The following is a 16388-nucleotide window of genomic DNA, read 5'->3' as shown; positions in this document are numbered from 1 at the left end:
CAAATGAATTTTCCATCCAAAATACACTGTATATTGGCTCAATCAAGCACATCAACATACATGTTATCAGCAAATAATTTTCCAGTTCTTATGTCTTGTATACTTTGGGTTTTGTTTTGCCATCTTTGATTCCCTATCCCTCACCCTCTGCCATGTCCCACCCTCCTCCCACATTGTCTAGGGTATCCATGGTTACTTTCTATGCCTTCCCCCCCATTTAATTGATTTGCTAATGAACTTAATTAGTCTAAATATATCCAATAGCTAGCATAGCTGATATATACCCAAGTCTGACTTTAGGTATAAACCTCAGTGAGTAGAATGGACATACTATAAGGTAGTACCTAGCTGGGGCTATTTAGCTTACTGCAGTCATCAAATATGCATTTTTTTATTTCGATACAAACAGTTTTACTGTTTTTTTTTCTCCTGCTTGTTAAAACTGCAGGCCAAAGTTAACTTAGGCCAAGTTAGCATATCCACTGCCATAATAGGGACTCAAAGATAAAGTACAAGAATTCACTGATTAATGAACAAAGAATTCAGCAAATAAAATACAGGGATCCATGGGTTAATAGAGGAAGGACAGATCTGACTAACAGCAACAAGATAAACAAACCTGAAGGCTCCAGGGGGAAGATTAACTATCTTAGCTGGAAGTTCTTATCTAGTTTGGGCAAGCAGCAGATAGTTTTTAACTACAAAGAGTTTCTCATTTGTGTGCTGTTAACTTTGAAAAACTGCTAATAAAACATCCTGTGTTGTCTCCTGAGCTGCAAGACCCTCTCATCCAAAAGGACCATGTCAAGTAATCAAGACATAAGAAGAAAATGCACCAGACAAATAGATTCCTTTGTTCTGAGAACTGTGTTTGGCTTCACCTGTTCAAACAGAACAGTACATCATTTCTTATGATTATTGTTTCCATACTTTGTATACCCTATTTCTTAGAGTTAAAACTTTTACTCCTCCCTCACCCCTCCTATTCCTGTAAGGCATCCCTCAATAAATACGTGTGTTTGGTAGCCACTAATGCTGTGGTCCTGAGCTTGCTCTGACTGTAGGCAGCTGTAAACATGCTAAGGGGCATTGAGGTTTCTGCCTGATTTTGTTCACCCATGTCACCTTCCTGTGTACCCACCCCAGCTGGAGCAGGGCTTCCAGCAACATGGGAGTTCAGTGACATAGTCATTAGGTCAACTGCTGGTCCTGACTCCCTTTAACTCTAATCTAACTTTGGTGGTCATTCATTCAGTTGGAAGTTGGATACTACAATAGTAGATATAAAATTGATCTTTCCCCTGGCCCCTAGTAAACATGTATCTACAAAAGTGCAACTCATGTATGGTTAATAAAGACATGTGAATGACCAGTTATAAAGCTATGTACCGGCAGATATAAATCCATGTGTAGTCAAATACAGATCAGTGTATGACAAAATTTAACCCCATGTATAAACAGATATAAGCCTTCTGATCACATATGTAATACATATCAGCATACAATCATATGGGTAATCTGATACTGACTTCTTTGCTGCCAGATACAGATCTATGTGTGTTCATGTGTAGATGCATGTGTTAAGTTGGATATAGACCTAAGTATCATTTAATACATTCCTATCTGTGGTCATATGAACCTACGTGTGGTAGGATACATATCCAAGTGTTTAGGATGCAGACTTGTAAGTGATGATATACAGAGTGGTATGTAGTTGGATACAGGGTTAAGTGTGGCCAAATACAGACCTATGCCAGTGACTTTGAGGATTGTGTTGTAATTCAAGCCAAAAATGAGACACTGCAAAACAAGTCATACATGAAAGATAGACATTGTATGACCTGCTTAATATATATTGAATGTCTGCACTCTGTGTCAGAAACTGAAAGACTGGAAAATATAATAGCAGAGAGGGCAAGCAAAGATAACAGAAACTATAAAGGAGGGGGTGGATGGCAGGCAGTTGGAGGAGGGGCCCAAGAGAAACAAAGCATTTAATAGACAGAATATAAAGTTATCACTTGATGATGATATATTAGGTCATCAGGAAAGTCATAGAGTTTTTTTCTATTTTCCTATGCAAAAATGTTTCATCACTTTCCTGGCAAACTAATATATGGTAATATCTTTAAATTCCTTGACATGTACTGCATGTATGCTGTGAAAAACTAAGATATACAAGGATTAAATGCAATTTAAAAAAAAATAGACACTGAGAATGTTATCAGTGCATTGAAAATTGTAATCAGTTGTAAATGAACAAATCCCTTTTTAAACAAGAAAGTCAAAAGATAAGATATATATTGACTTTATAAGTTCATTACATTTGATTGAGAGTTATCAATCAAGTGAATATATTATCATAGATGAAAAATTAGACATTATAATAAACATGGTACTCAAAATAAGTAAGTAGGGTTATGAAGTTACAAATAGAATTTGGTGGAATGTTTTTAAGCTTTACTACTATCCTTAAGTTTTATTAGAAAGATTGTGTAGCTAGTAATTGCAACAAGAATTTTGAAAAAAATGTGAGTATTTAGAGAAGACTAAGTCAAGCAGACAGATGGAGATCTGAAGCCCCTTCCCAGCCAGAGATCTGAGGCAGGGCTGGTTTTTCGGCCCTATCCACAGCCCTAAACTTCCAAGCTCACCATCCAGTTTCAGAGCAAGAAAGAACAGGGGTACTCCAGACATCATAAACAGACATTTCCATCTAAAGGCTCCTGCCCAGCCAGAGATTTGAGGCAGGACTGATTTTCAATCCTAGTCACATCCCCAAACTTCCAAGTTCATCTCCCAGTTTCAGAGCTAGAAAGATATCACACTGCAAACCACAGTAGAAGAGAGATATTGGCACAGAAGCAATTGACAGTAAAGGGACACAAACAAGCTCACAGGGGCAGAAGTCTTTTCCAAAGAGTTATCTAATATGAAGATATCATCTAATGGCTAAAAGTTGGAGAAGAACATCAAGTATAAAACAAGTAAATATGCCTTCAACAAGAAAACACAGTAATTCCTCTCCAACTGTAGGGGAAAAAAAAGAATAATTTACCAAATTCTTCAGAAAAAAAGAATTCAGAATATACACGGTGTCAAAGCTTTATAAGATGCAAGGGAAAAGGGACATTGAAGTTCAGGAAATGAGAAAGTCCTTTAATGACTTGAAGGAAGAGATAGACATCATTATAAAGAACCAAACAGAACTTACAGAGATTAAAACTGTACTACAAGATTCCAAAACCTCCCTGGAAAGTATTAAGAGATCAGACCATGCAGAGTATGATCTCTAATCTGGAAGAAGAAAAAATTTCTGACCTAGACAAAATTACCAAAATAAAAGAAAACATAGTTTTTAAAAATGAGTACAAAATATGGAAAACGCTAGACACCATTAAGTGACCAAATATTCAAATAAAAGTAATTCCAGAAGATGAAGAATCAGACAAGTGTATGGAAGATATATTCCATAATATAATTACAGAAAATATTCCCAATATAGAGAAACATTCAAACATTCAGACCTAAGAAATATAAAGGACCCCAAATAGAATTAATATATGGCATATCATAGGGAAAATTAAAAATCACAGAAAAAGGCTAGATTCTAAAAATGGCAAGACAGAAACATCAAGTTACTTACAAAGGTTATCCTGGGGTGACATCATACCTTTCACCTGAATAAATGCAAGAGAGAAAAGGATGGGTAGATATACTCAAAACACGAAAAGGAAAATAATTTCAACCTAGAACACTGTACCTGGAAAGCCTATCCTTAAAATGGGAAGGAAGGGCAGGCAGGTGGTGTGGTGGATAAGGGTGCTGGATTTCCACATGGCCAACCATAGTTTGAGTCCCACATCTGGTGGCTTGATTTCTCTCTCTCTTTTTTTTTCTCTCTCTCTCTCACTCTAGTCCTCTCCAGCACAAATTAAAATAATTAAGTAAAGATAAATGAAGTAATTCTTTAGAAAACAAAATGAGAAGGAAAGATAAAAAAACATTTTCAGATTAAAAAATACTAAAGAATTGACCAACACTTAGATCAGCTGTTTGAGAAGTACTGAAGCGAGTACTATACCAGGAAAAATAAAGAGAGACAGACAGAAATCAGAGAACAAATAACAACCAAGAAAATGACTAACAAAAATACCCCAGACACATCCAGAAATATCAATAATAATGTTGAAAGTTAACAGATTAACATCTCCAATTAAAAAGAGGGATGGAGAGAGAGAGAGAGAGAGAAAGGAAGGAAGAAAGAAAGAAAAGAGAAAAAAAAGAAAAGAAAAGAAAAGAAAAGAAAAGAAAAGAAAAGAAAAGAAAAGAAAAGAAAAGAAAAGAAAAGAAAAGAAAAGAAAAGAAAAGAAAAGAAAAGAAAAGAAAAGAAAAGAAAAGAAAAGAAAAGAAAAGAAAAGAAAAGAAAAGAAAAGAAAAGAAAAGAAAAGAAAAGAAAAGAAAAGAAAAGAAAAGAAAAGAAAAGAAAAGAAAAGAAAAGAAAAGAAAAAAAGAAGAAAAGAAGAAGAAACCCTCTAACTGCTCCCCACAAGAAATGTACCTCATGGATAAAGACATACACAGACCAAAAGTAAATGGCTAAAAATGATATTCCATGCAAACAGAAACCAAAAAAGGGCTGAAGTCACGATATGATTTCAGATAAAATACATTTTAAGAAAAAAGCTGCAAAAAGACACAAATGGACATTATACAGTACTAAAGGGCTTAAACATCAACAAGATATAACTCATACGTATCTGTGACTCAACAAAGGCACAACCAAATATGTGAAGTAAAGCCTGCTAAAGCTGTAAGGAGAAAGAGACTGCAACAAACTAATCATTGGGAATCTCAACATCCCACTATCCTTTGGACAGATCATCTAGACCAAAAATAAGCAAAGATATACAGGAGCTAAACAATACCATAAATCAAATGGACTTGACAGACATTTATAAAACCACTCAGGACCAGCAGTTGGCATAATGACTATGTATCTGGCCTCCCATGTAGTCAACCACAGTTCAAGTCCTGGATCTGGTGGAATAAACTCACACTGGGCACATGTACGTGTGAGCCTAAGATCCCAAGAGGAGAATGGAGGAGCAGGGATTACAGCTTGGTCATTCCCCCCAAGGAGTGATTTCTTGCTTTCTGTCTCTGTCTCTCTCTGTCTTTCTGGCAAGTGCATATGCACTTTAGCAAAAACCTGTCCACCACCACCCCCAGAAAAAGAACTGTTCATATCCAAGTCACAAAATGTACATTATTTTCACCCCCACATGGAATTCTTTTGAAGATCAACCACATGATAGGCCACAAAACAAGTCTTTACAAATTTGAAGACATAGAAACTATAGTCAGCAACTTCTCTGATCATGATGTAATTAATTTCTCTCTGTCAAGCATATGTGACCTATATAGTCAAAGTCTTCCAAAAATAAAATAAATATTATATCATATTAATATTCAATGTAGGTGCATGTGTTTCCATAGCTCAACAACAACAACAAAAATCAATTAAAGGAATAAATGAGTTTAATAGTCATTTCTGAAAAGGAGATATTCAGATAGCCAATAAGAACAAGAAAAAATATTCAATACTGTTATTTACTAGGGAAATGAAAATATAAGCAAAAATGAATTACCAAACCACAACCTAACAGCATAAACAAAATAAAGTAGAAAAACAGAAAATAGCAAACATTGGTGAATATTTGAAAAAAAAATCATTGTATATTTTTGATGAGAAGCTATTCTGTTATAGCCAATAGACAAAAGATATAACAAACATGCCACTAGTTTGCCACTTGAAAAAGATTATATAGAGAATTGAAATAGATTATATAGATTATATCTAGGGCTCTAGGGAAGAGCTCTGAAAAACTATGTTTAGAGATGAACAGAGTCTTATTTTTTATTTTATATCATTTTGCATGATTTTCATTTGTCATTTACTGTTCTCTATTTTGCCATCAATTTCCTTTAAAGTGGAAGAATTACATTAAAACATTTTTACAGACTTAAAATTAAATTGAATAAAAAGAACACTCTATAAATAATTAAGTATTTTAAATTGTGTAATTAGAAGAATGAATTTAAATAACAAGCTCAAAATAAAAAACAAATTTTATTAAAAGTCCAAATATAAATGCATAGATTAACTAAAAATCAGTACAATTATAAAACTCCATTGCTGATTAATAACATTTTTTACTATTATGTATGCATTACACCTTTGCAAGTGACATAAAAAAGACATTATAAAGCTTATATTCTAACAAAGAAAGAAGAAATTTTTATTATAGAAAGACTATATAGTTCAACTTTTATTCCTAGTATTACTTTATATTTATTAAGAAAAGTTATGCACAATAATAGAGTAACTAAAACTACATTAGATAGCACTATCTGTTAGAATTATAGAATAATACATAATGACATAGGAAAATGCTTAAAAAATAAAGATGACATCACATATCAGTAAATTTCTGGGCACCCAAAAGAAAGATTCTAATGTCAAATGGATTATTCATCATGAGAGAGTCACTAATTTATTTACTGATCAAACATTTTTCCTCCACAACCTCATCAAAGCATTTATCTTTGAGTTTCTCAGTGTGTAAATTAAGGGGTTCAACACTGGCATTATGACTATAAAATACACTCAATTATTTGTCAGTGGGGAAGGTCTTAGCAGGTTGTGCATACATAAAAATACAGGGAACAAAGAAGAAGACAACCACAGTGATGTGGGAACTACAGATGGAGAGGGCTTTCCACCTCCCTTCCTCACTCAGGTTTTTTAAAGAGTGCATGATAATACCATAAGAGAGAAATAATACCAGAAATACAGTTGTACAAATCAGTCCTCCATTGGTCGCTACTAAGAGGCCAAAAACATAGGTGTCAGTACAGACAAGTTATTTTTTTTCACTTTTTTATTTAATTTTCCTTTACACATTCAATCACATTATTTAGCTTATAAAGTGAATATTCCAACATGTGAACATTTCTCCCATTTTATCAACATAGTCCAGATGATAAAAGTATAAAATTATCTTCAACAGATAATACCACATTTCTTTGTCCCATTAATGCTTTGCCTCTCTATTTTTCTTCTAAATGTACTTCCTCAGACTCTATTATTTCACACACACTGTATCTGGTAATCAAATTCATTTCCTGTGTTTCTAGATTCTTCAGTCAATCGATTTCAGTCATGGAGTGAGGACACTCGGTACATATTATGTGGGGACATACAATGCTTCTCCTTCATAGCCTGGCTTGCTTCACTCAGCAGTAAAACTTCCATATTCTTCCACTCCCTGTCAAAAGCCAGGGTCTTGGTACTTTTTATGGCAGAATAGTATTCCATAGAATATATGTGTCACAGTTTTTCAATCCATTCATCTGTTCCTGGGCATTTGGGTGGTCCCGTTCAATCTATTCCTCTGTTTTTAGATACTTGAGTGGGTTCCATGTATTAGCAATTGTGAATAATACTGCAATAAAAACTAATGTGCAAGCATTTTTCCAATTAAAGATTCTTCTGTCCTTTGGGTAGATACCAAGGAGTAGGATTGCTGGAACATATGGTAGTTCTATTTGTAGATCTTTGAGTAATCTTCAAATTGTTCTCCACAGAGGCTGGACCAATTTACAATCCCACCAGCAGTGTAGGAGAGTTCCCCTATCACCACACCCCCGCTAGCACTTATCATTTTTTCATTTTTTTTTTTAAATCTTAGTTATTAGGTGGTATCTCATTGTAGTTTTGGTCTGCATCTCCCTTATGATGAGGGATGTTGAGCCTTTTCCACATGCCTTTTGGCTTTTTATATATCTTCCTTTGAGAGTTGTTTTTTCAGCTCATTCTCCCATCTTTTAATTGGGCTGATCATTTTTTTGGGGGGTAAGCCACTTGAGTTCCCCGTGTATTCTGGTTATCAGTCCCTCATCTGAATCATAGTTTACAAAAATATTCTCCCATTCTGAGGGCTGTCAATTCACACGAATTACTGTGTCTCTTGCCATGCAGAAACTTCTTAGTCTGACATCATTGCACTTATCTACTTTTAGGGATTATTGACTGTGCTTTGGGGGTCTTATTTAAGAAGTCTTTGCAAAAAAAAAAAAAGTCTTTGCCTACCCAAATATCTCCCAGAGTTTCTCCAGTGTTTTCCAGTATCAGTTTTATAGTTTGAGGTCTTAGGTTTAGATCTTTGATCCACCCTTAGTTGATTTTTGTCAAAGGTGAGAGATAGGGGTTCAGATTCATCTTTCTGCAGGTGGAAATCCATTTTTTCCTGCACCATTTGCTGAAGAGATTTTCCCCACTGGATTGACTGGTACCCTTTGTCAAAAATCAATTTACTGTTTTTTGTTTTTGTTTTTGTTTTTGTTTTCAACACGCTGTTTATTCTAATTAAAACTTTGTTAATATACAGTAAATTCACTAATTTATTTGATATAGTGAAGATTAATGCCTCAGTGTGCAGTGTTTTTTATTCTCTTTTCTTTTTTAAAAAGTTTATTTTCTTTTATACATACAATCACATTATTTGGCTTACAAACTGGAAATTTAACAGGTGAAGATTTCTCCCTTAGTATAGTTGATAAAACTTTAAAATGTCTTCAACAGATAATACCACATTTCCTTGTCCCTTTAATGCTTTGGGAATATATTTCTGGGGACTCTATTCTGTTCCATTGGCTCACCTTTCTGTTTCTGTGCCAGTACCATATTGTTTTGATTACCACTGCTTTGTAGTATTTTTTGGGGTCAGGGAATGAGATGCCGCCCACTCCACTCTTCTTGTGAAGGATTGCTTTGGCAATACAGGGTCTTTAATGATTCCAGACAAATTGTATGATTGTCTTTTCTAGATATGTGAAAAATGTGTCTGGTACCTTGATTAGGATTACATTAATTATGTAGATTAATTTGGTTAAAATTGCCATTTTCATTACATTAATTTTTCCAATCCAGGAACATGGGATGTCCTTCTACATTTTTGTGTCATTTTTAAATTTCTTTTTTTAGCTTCTGGTAGTTTTCCTTGTAGAGATTTTTAACTTCTGTAGTTAGATTTATTCCTAAATATCTTATATTTCAGTGGCTACCATAAATGGAATTATTTTCTTCAGTTCTATCTCAGTCTGCCTGTTGTTCATATATAGAAATGCTATAGATTTAAGTATCTTGATTTTATATCTTGCAACTTTACTGTATTAATGTATGACTTTCAGAAAGTTTTTCATGGAAATCATTGGGTCTTCCATGGATACAGTCATGTCATTTGCAAATAGAGAGAGTTTCACCTCTTCTTTCCAATTTGAATGTCTTTTATTTTTTCCTCTTTTCTGATTGTGTTGGCAAAGAGAAAGTGGGCATCCTTGTCTTGTACCCATTTTTATTTGAAAAGCTTTCAGCTTTTTTCCACTCAGGATGATGTTTGCTATGGGGTTTTCACAGATTGCTTTTATTGTGTTGAGAAATGACAGTTCTATTCTGATATTGCTTAAAGTCTTGATTATGAAGGGATGTTGTATCTTATCAAATGCTTTTTCTGCATCTATTGATATGATCATATGGTTTTTAACTTTTTTCCTGTTAATATGGTGTATTACATTTATGGTTTTGCATATGATGAATATAGATGAAAACATTCTCCACAAGATGCTAACAAATCGTTTCCAACAACTTTTTAAAAAGATTATACATCATGTTCAGGTAGGCTTTATTCCAGGAATGCAAGATTGGTTCAGCATATGCAGACAAGTTCTAATAAGGGAAACATATCACAGAAAAAGTCATCAGTGACATTCAGGCCACATAAGGGAAGCCCATAAATAGTGGTAATCTGAATGACTGAGTGCAAAAGTCCTCTAACCAAGGACACCAACAGCAACAAAACACACACCAATTGCCTCATGATAACCAAATATTCCAAGGGCTTACAGATGGCCTCAAAGTGGTCATAGGCCATCACCACCAGAAGAAAGACCTCTGACCCACCAAAATAGTGCTCCATAAAGAGCTGAGGCATCAGAATTTGAAGGATATGGTATCCTATCCAAAGAACAAGTCTGAAATCAATTTGAGAGAAATGGAAGAGGAATAAATGACATCCATAAATGATAAACTAGAAGAAAGAAGTACAGTAGGGATCCTAGGGTCTTAGTGACAGCAACAGTCACAACAATGAGCAGATTATCCACCATGGTGAAAATGTAGAAGAGCAGGGACATCAAAAAAAGCACTTTTTGTGTATTTGGTTTCTGTGTGAGTCCCAAGAGGACAAAGAAAGTCACATTGTTTCTTGGTTACATCTAATCTTTATAGATTCTGATGTCAGATCTTGTAAGCACTTTACCGATAAAACAACAGGGAGATCTCCTAATGTCTTATTTACTCAGTCAAATAAAAAATGTTATGTCATTGGTGTAATTGCATCATGGACTTTAGAATTGCCAGATTGAACAAGACAGTTTTTACACTCAGTGATACATAATGTGATGTGGATCCCATGACAGATCAGTTCAAAAAGGTGATTATGATACATTTTTATTAAAGGTTCACAGTGTTAAATCATATAAATCACACTCATCACACAAGGCTTTTGAATGAAGCAATGTCTTAGCTGTAATGTAAAGGAAAATAAGGATTAACTGCCAAGGAAAGTAGGAAAGTAATTCTATGAAGTTATAGTATGTGAAAATGAATAAACGTGTACTTGAAAAGTCACTTGAGATAATTTAATAATCAAAGTAGTTACAACTAATAATAAATTGATCTTCTGAGATTATATCATTATTCAGCTAACCATTTTCAGTGAATTCCAAATGTAAGGTCACTAAAATCTGACCTTTCTAAAATAGCAAACAAAATCTTTAGGTGACATAATTGTGGGCTTCCTCTCCAAATTATCTTCTTACAATTTTCATCTTGCTCTACATTGTTTGATATTCTTCATATATACAATGTGTTTTTCCATCTTCTTTACTAAATCTATTTTTGCGCATCCTTATTACAGAGATTAAAAGCAGTTGACCTTTAAAATAACAGTAAATATTGTTAAAATATACATTGTAAGATTAATATTTATTCATTCAATTAAAAATAATTATGTGACACATTATGTTTTGTTTTGTATTTTAAATAAAGTTGGCTCAGAGCCATCTTAAAGTGTCCACTAACTCACTGAAACTCAGGGTCTATGCCACAAGTCCTATTGTTGATAGAAAAATTCTGGTGATGACTGAGGAGTTGCAATTTTCCATTAGTTATCTAGTTTTCCAAATAGAAATAATATCTCCTGAGGTAGCTACTGACTTCACTTTTAAGTTTATTTAATCTATTCAAGACACATATCATATAAATGCTGACCATCAACTTTCTACAGTCTTGTCTTATTTTTCAGAGATATTGAACTTTCCATGAGGAACTCGTCATTGAACTAATTTAATATTAAATCTGTAAATAAATGTCTCTCTTCTAAACTGAAAGTCTTAGCTTAAATGCTATGGAAACCAAAATTCTGCCAGGTCATACAGTAGCAGTAACACAAATTATATGAAACAGACCCATGTGGGAAAGTACAAAGTTCAGAACCCAAGACCTCCTTGCAAGGCCCAGATGAAGTGTCCATAATTCAGGATGACTAAGATTAGGGATGGATTACACCATGAAAGCCCTACTGGGGGTATGTTTGTCTTTCTCCATATCTGTATGTGTGTGTGTGTGTGTGTGTGTGTGTGTATAACATATATATACACACACACGTATATATGTATAATTTTTTTAAGAAATAGTCTATAATTCATTTGAAATATCACATGCAATTTTATAAATTAAAACATTTTATTTAAACCTCCCAATAGCATCAATATGGTGCTATATATATGTATATATATATATATAGGAACAGATAATTCAATAATAAATACATTTATTAAAGTTTTATTTACTGAATTTTTACCTAAACCTTGTATTTTATATGCATATAGAAACAGTTATATTTTTTTCAAAATATTTATGCCTTCTTGTTTCAGGAAATAATTTAGATAGATACATGATAGAAAATAGATTAGATTGGAAGGTAAATGATAGATAGAAAATCTTATTATAAATCATATTCTTGGAGTTGTATATATATGTGTGTGTGTGTCTGTGTGTTTTTGCTATAGGGCACGTGCACTCACCAGAAAGAGAGAGACAGAGATACAGAAAGCAAGAAATCACTCCCCAGGGGTGATGGCCACGCTGCAATGCCTTCTCTTCTTGGTATCTTGGCCAAGCATGCACACGTGCCCAATGTGAGTTTAAGCCACTGGGTCTGGGACTTGAATCGCAGTTGACTACATGGGAGTTCAGTGACATAGCCATTATGCTAATTGTTGTTTCTGAGAAATGACCTCTCTATATCAATCTTACAGAGAGTCTTAATCAAGAAAGGATGTTTTATTTTATCAAATGCTTTCTCTGCATCAACTGAAATGATCATATGTTTTTTATCTTTCTTTCTGTTAATATGCTGTATTACATTTATGGTCTCGTGTATGTTGAACCACCCTTGCCTCTCTGGGATGAAATCTACTTGGTCATGATGAATAATCGTTGTCATATGTTGTTGGATACAATTTGTAAGTATCTTGTTGAGAATTGTTGCATCTATATTCATCAATGATATTGATCTGTAGTTTTTCTTTTTTGTCATGTCCTTATCTGTCTTGGGAATGAGGATGATGAAGGCATCATAAAATGAATTTGAAGGTTTTCCCTCTTTCTGAATCTTTAAAATAATTTGAGTAGGATAGGGATTAACTCTTCCTTAAAAGTTTTTGTAGAATTCAGAAGTGAAGCCATCTGGATCTGGGCTTCTCTTTGCTGGGAAGCTATTACTGATTCAAACTCCTGGATTTTTATGGGTCTATTCAGGTTTTCTATTTTTTTCTGATTCAATCTTGGTAGATTATACGCATCCAGGAATTTGTCCATCTCCTCCAAATTCTCTTGTTTGTTGACGTATAGTCGCTCATAGTATCCTCTAATGATATTTTGTATTTCTACTGTGTCTATTGTAATATTGCCTGTTTCATCACGTATTTGATTTATCTGGTTTCTTTCTTTCTTATTCTTTATCAGTCTAGTCAATGGTGTGTCGATCTTGTTAATATTTTCAAAGAAATAGTTTTTCCTTTTATTTATTTTCTGTATGGTTCATTTATTTTCTATTTCATTTATTTCTGCTCAAACCTTATTTATTATTTCTTTTCGCCTGGAATTTTGTTATAGTTGTTGTTTTTCCAATTCCCTTAGGCATGTTGTCAGGTTACATATTTGCCATCTTTCCATCCTTTTCTTATGCACACTAATTGCTATGAATTTCCCTCTTATGAATGCTTTTGCCATGTCCCATAGATTATGGAAACTTAAGTACTTATTATCATTTGTTTCCATATTTTTTTTAATTTCAGACTTAATTTCTTCAGTAGTTAAGAAGTCATTCAGAAGTAGGCTGTTCAGTTTCCATTTGCTTGTGTATTGTCAATGGTATTTCTTGAAATTAATCTTGAGTATAATTCCATCATGTTCAGAGAAGATTCTGGATATAGTTTCTATGCCATTGAATCTGTAAAGGCTTGATTTGTAAAGGCTTGATTTCAAATATTATATGGCTAGTATTTGAAAAGGTTCCATGCCAGGGTGAGAAAAATGTATATTTTGTGGACTTAGGGTGGAAAGTTCTATAGATATCTATCAAGGCCATTCTATTTATAGTATCATTTAGGTCCTGTATCTCTCTATTTATTCTCTGCTTGGACAATCCATCTAAAGGAGATAATGGGGTGTTAAGATTTCCAATAATTGTAATGTTTCTCCCTATCTCTCCTTTTAGCTCCAACAGTCTTTTCTTCACATATTTAGGTGCTCCTGAGTTGGTTGCATAAATATTTATAAGCATTATATCTTCTTGCTGAATTGACCCTTTTAGTATTATATAATACCCTTCTGTGTCTCTTATTATAGTCTTTGACTTGAAGTCTATTTTGTCTGAAATCAATATTGCTACTCCAGCCTTTTTTGATTTCCATTTACATGAAATATCTTTTTTTCAGCCCGTCACTTTTCATCTATGTATGTCTTTATCCATAAGATGAGGTTCTTGTAGGCAACAGATTGAGGGTTTCTGTTTTCTTATTTATTTGGCCAGCCTGTGTCTCTTAATTGGAGAATTTAATCCATTGACATTCAGTATTAGTATCAATATTTCTGGACCTGTTCTTAACATTAAGTGAGCCATTTTCTTGGTTGCTTTTTGTTCTCTTATAACTGTCCATCTGACTTCTTAGTTTTCCTGGTATAGCACTCCTTTAAGAACATCTTGAAGAGTTGGTCTATAGCCAGTAAATTCCTTCAGATTTTGCTTATCTGAGAAGTTGTTTTATTTTATTTATTTTTTGTCTTTTTTTTCCTATATGAAAGAAAATCTTGCTGGGAATGGTATTCTTGGTGGAAATAGTTTTCATTCAACACTTTGACTATATTTCCCCATTCTTTCCTTGCCTGCGTCATTTCTGCCGAGAGGTCCGATATTAGCCTGATGAGGTGATCTTCGTAAGTAACTTGACATTTCTCTCTAGCCAACTTTAGTATCTTGTCTTTTTCAGCAGTTTTTGTCAATCTGGCTATTATGTGCATTGGAGAGGATCTTCATGGGTTGATTCTACTTGTGGTCCTATGTATTTCCTGGGTCTGGATATTTGAATGCCTTTCTAGGTTTAGAAAGTTTTCTTCCAGGATGTCATGGAATAAATGATCAATGTCCTTATCATTTTCTTTTTCTTCTGGGATACCAGTTATCCAGATGTTGAGACACTTGATGGTATCAAATATTCCTTGTAAATTATCCTCATTTTTCTTGCTTGTTTTCTCAATCTTCTTGATACTTTTTTCTAGATCAGATGTTTTTCCTTCTACATTCGAGATTTGATCTTTTGCCTGATCTAATCTACTTTTAAACCTTTCAAGGGAGGTTTTGATTTCCTGTATCACATTCTTCAAACCTAGAAGTTCCATCTGGTTCTTATTTAAGGTGTCTAGTTCTTCTTTCAAATCATGAAAGAACTTCCTCATCTCCTGGAGCTCATTGTCTCTTTTCTTTTCTATCTCAGTTACTTTGGTCACTACAAATATTCGGAATTCCTTATCGGACATGTCCACAACTTCCATTTTATTGACTATGGATGATGTAGGCTCAATGATTTCCCTTGGGGCAGAGGGCCTTTTGTTGGTTGCTCATATGTCTTGAGCCTCTGCAATCATTCATAGTCATCTGGTGATCTATATGTTCCTTCCTAACTTATTCAAGGTATGTCTGAGTTTTAAAAGGTGTGCATGATTAGAAAATTGGTGATTTAACTTCTTATCTGCCTACCTGTTGCTCACTAGTACCATGTACTGTTGTCATTGTTCCTGGGTAACCCAAAGTTCTCCCTGTTTCTAAGGAGTGCTGAACCTCCAACTGACCCAATAAGCTTCACCCCAAGAGCAAAGAAAAAACTGTGCACATATGCCATACACTATTCAAAACACTGAAATTTTGGTTCCAGCAGTTAGCATAATGGCTATGTCACTGAACTCCCATGTAGTCGACCACAGTTCAAGTCCTGGACCCAGTGGCTTGGACTCACACCAGGCATGTGTGCGTGCGTGCCCAAGATCCCGAGAGGAGAATGGAGGAGAAGAAACTGTGGTGTGGCCATGCTCACAAGGGATGATTTCTCATTTTCTGTCTCTCTGTCTTTCTGGTGAATGCATGCACCCTATAGCAAAAACCTCTAAAAAAAAAAAAAAGCAAAAAACAAAAACTAAAATTTTGAGAGTCCAAAGGCAAGGGAGAAGGAGGTGCAGAGTATGAGTCATGGTCCTGGCCATTAAGGCCTGCAGCCACAGGCAGCCGGGTGTCTGGCACTGCCACTGGCTTGAACCGATCTCTAGATGAGGTGGAGAGGGGTGCAAGTTCATCTTAAAGTCCCAAGCAATCAACCTGAAGTCCAGAGAGTAGTAGGGGCAAGGATGAGCAACAGTACCCCATTATGGCCTGCAGCCACAGGCAGCCTGGTGTCTGGCACTCAAGATAACTTTATAGTATTTTCCACTGGACTAGTGAGAAATGTACGTATGTTGGAATATTCACTTTGTAACAAGTGATTGAATGTATAAAAGAAATTGAAATAAAAAGAAATAAAAAATTTAAAAACTAATTTAAAAAACTGTATTATGTGCTATTGAGTACAACAATTATATGCAAAGGAGAAGCTGCAGCCAATAATGTAGCAGTCACATCACTGATCTCACAAATGGCTCACAGTCATTC

General features: G+C 34.5%; 1 pseudogene; it reads right to left on the bottom strand.

The window, feature by feature from the left end:
* Positions 1–6568: 6568 nt before the first annotated feature.
* On the bottom strand, positions 6569–10338 carry LOC102469551 (olfactory receptor 4A47-like; annotated as a pseudogene).
* Positions 10339–16388: the final 6050 nt, after the last annotated feature.

This window comes from Tupaia chinensis, unplaced genomic scaffold (genome assembly GCF_000334495.1).
Source record: "Tupaia chinensis unplaced genomic scaffold, TupChi_1.0 Scaffold143718_1, whole genome shotgun sequence".
NCBI lineage: Eukaryota > Metazoa > Chordata > Mammalia > Scandentia > Tupaiidae > Tupaia > Tupaia belangeri.
This window is presented reverse-complemented; position numbering and strand designations above follow the sequence as displayed.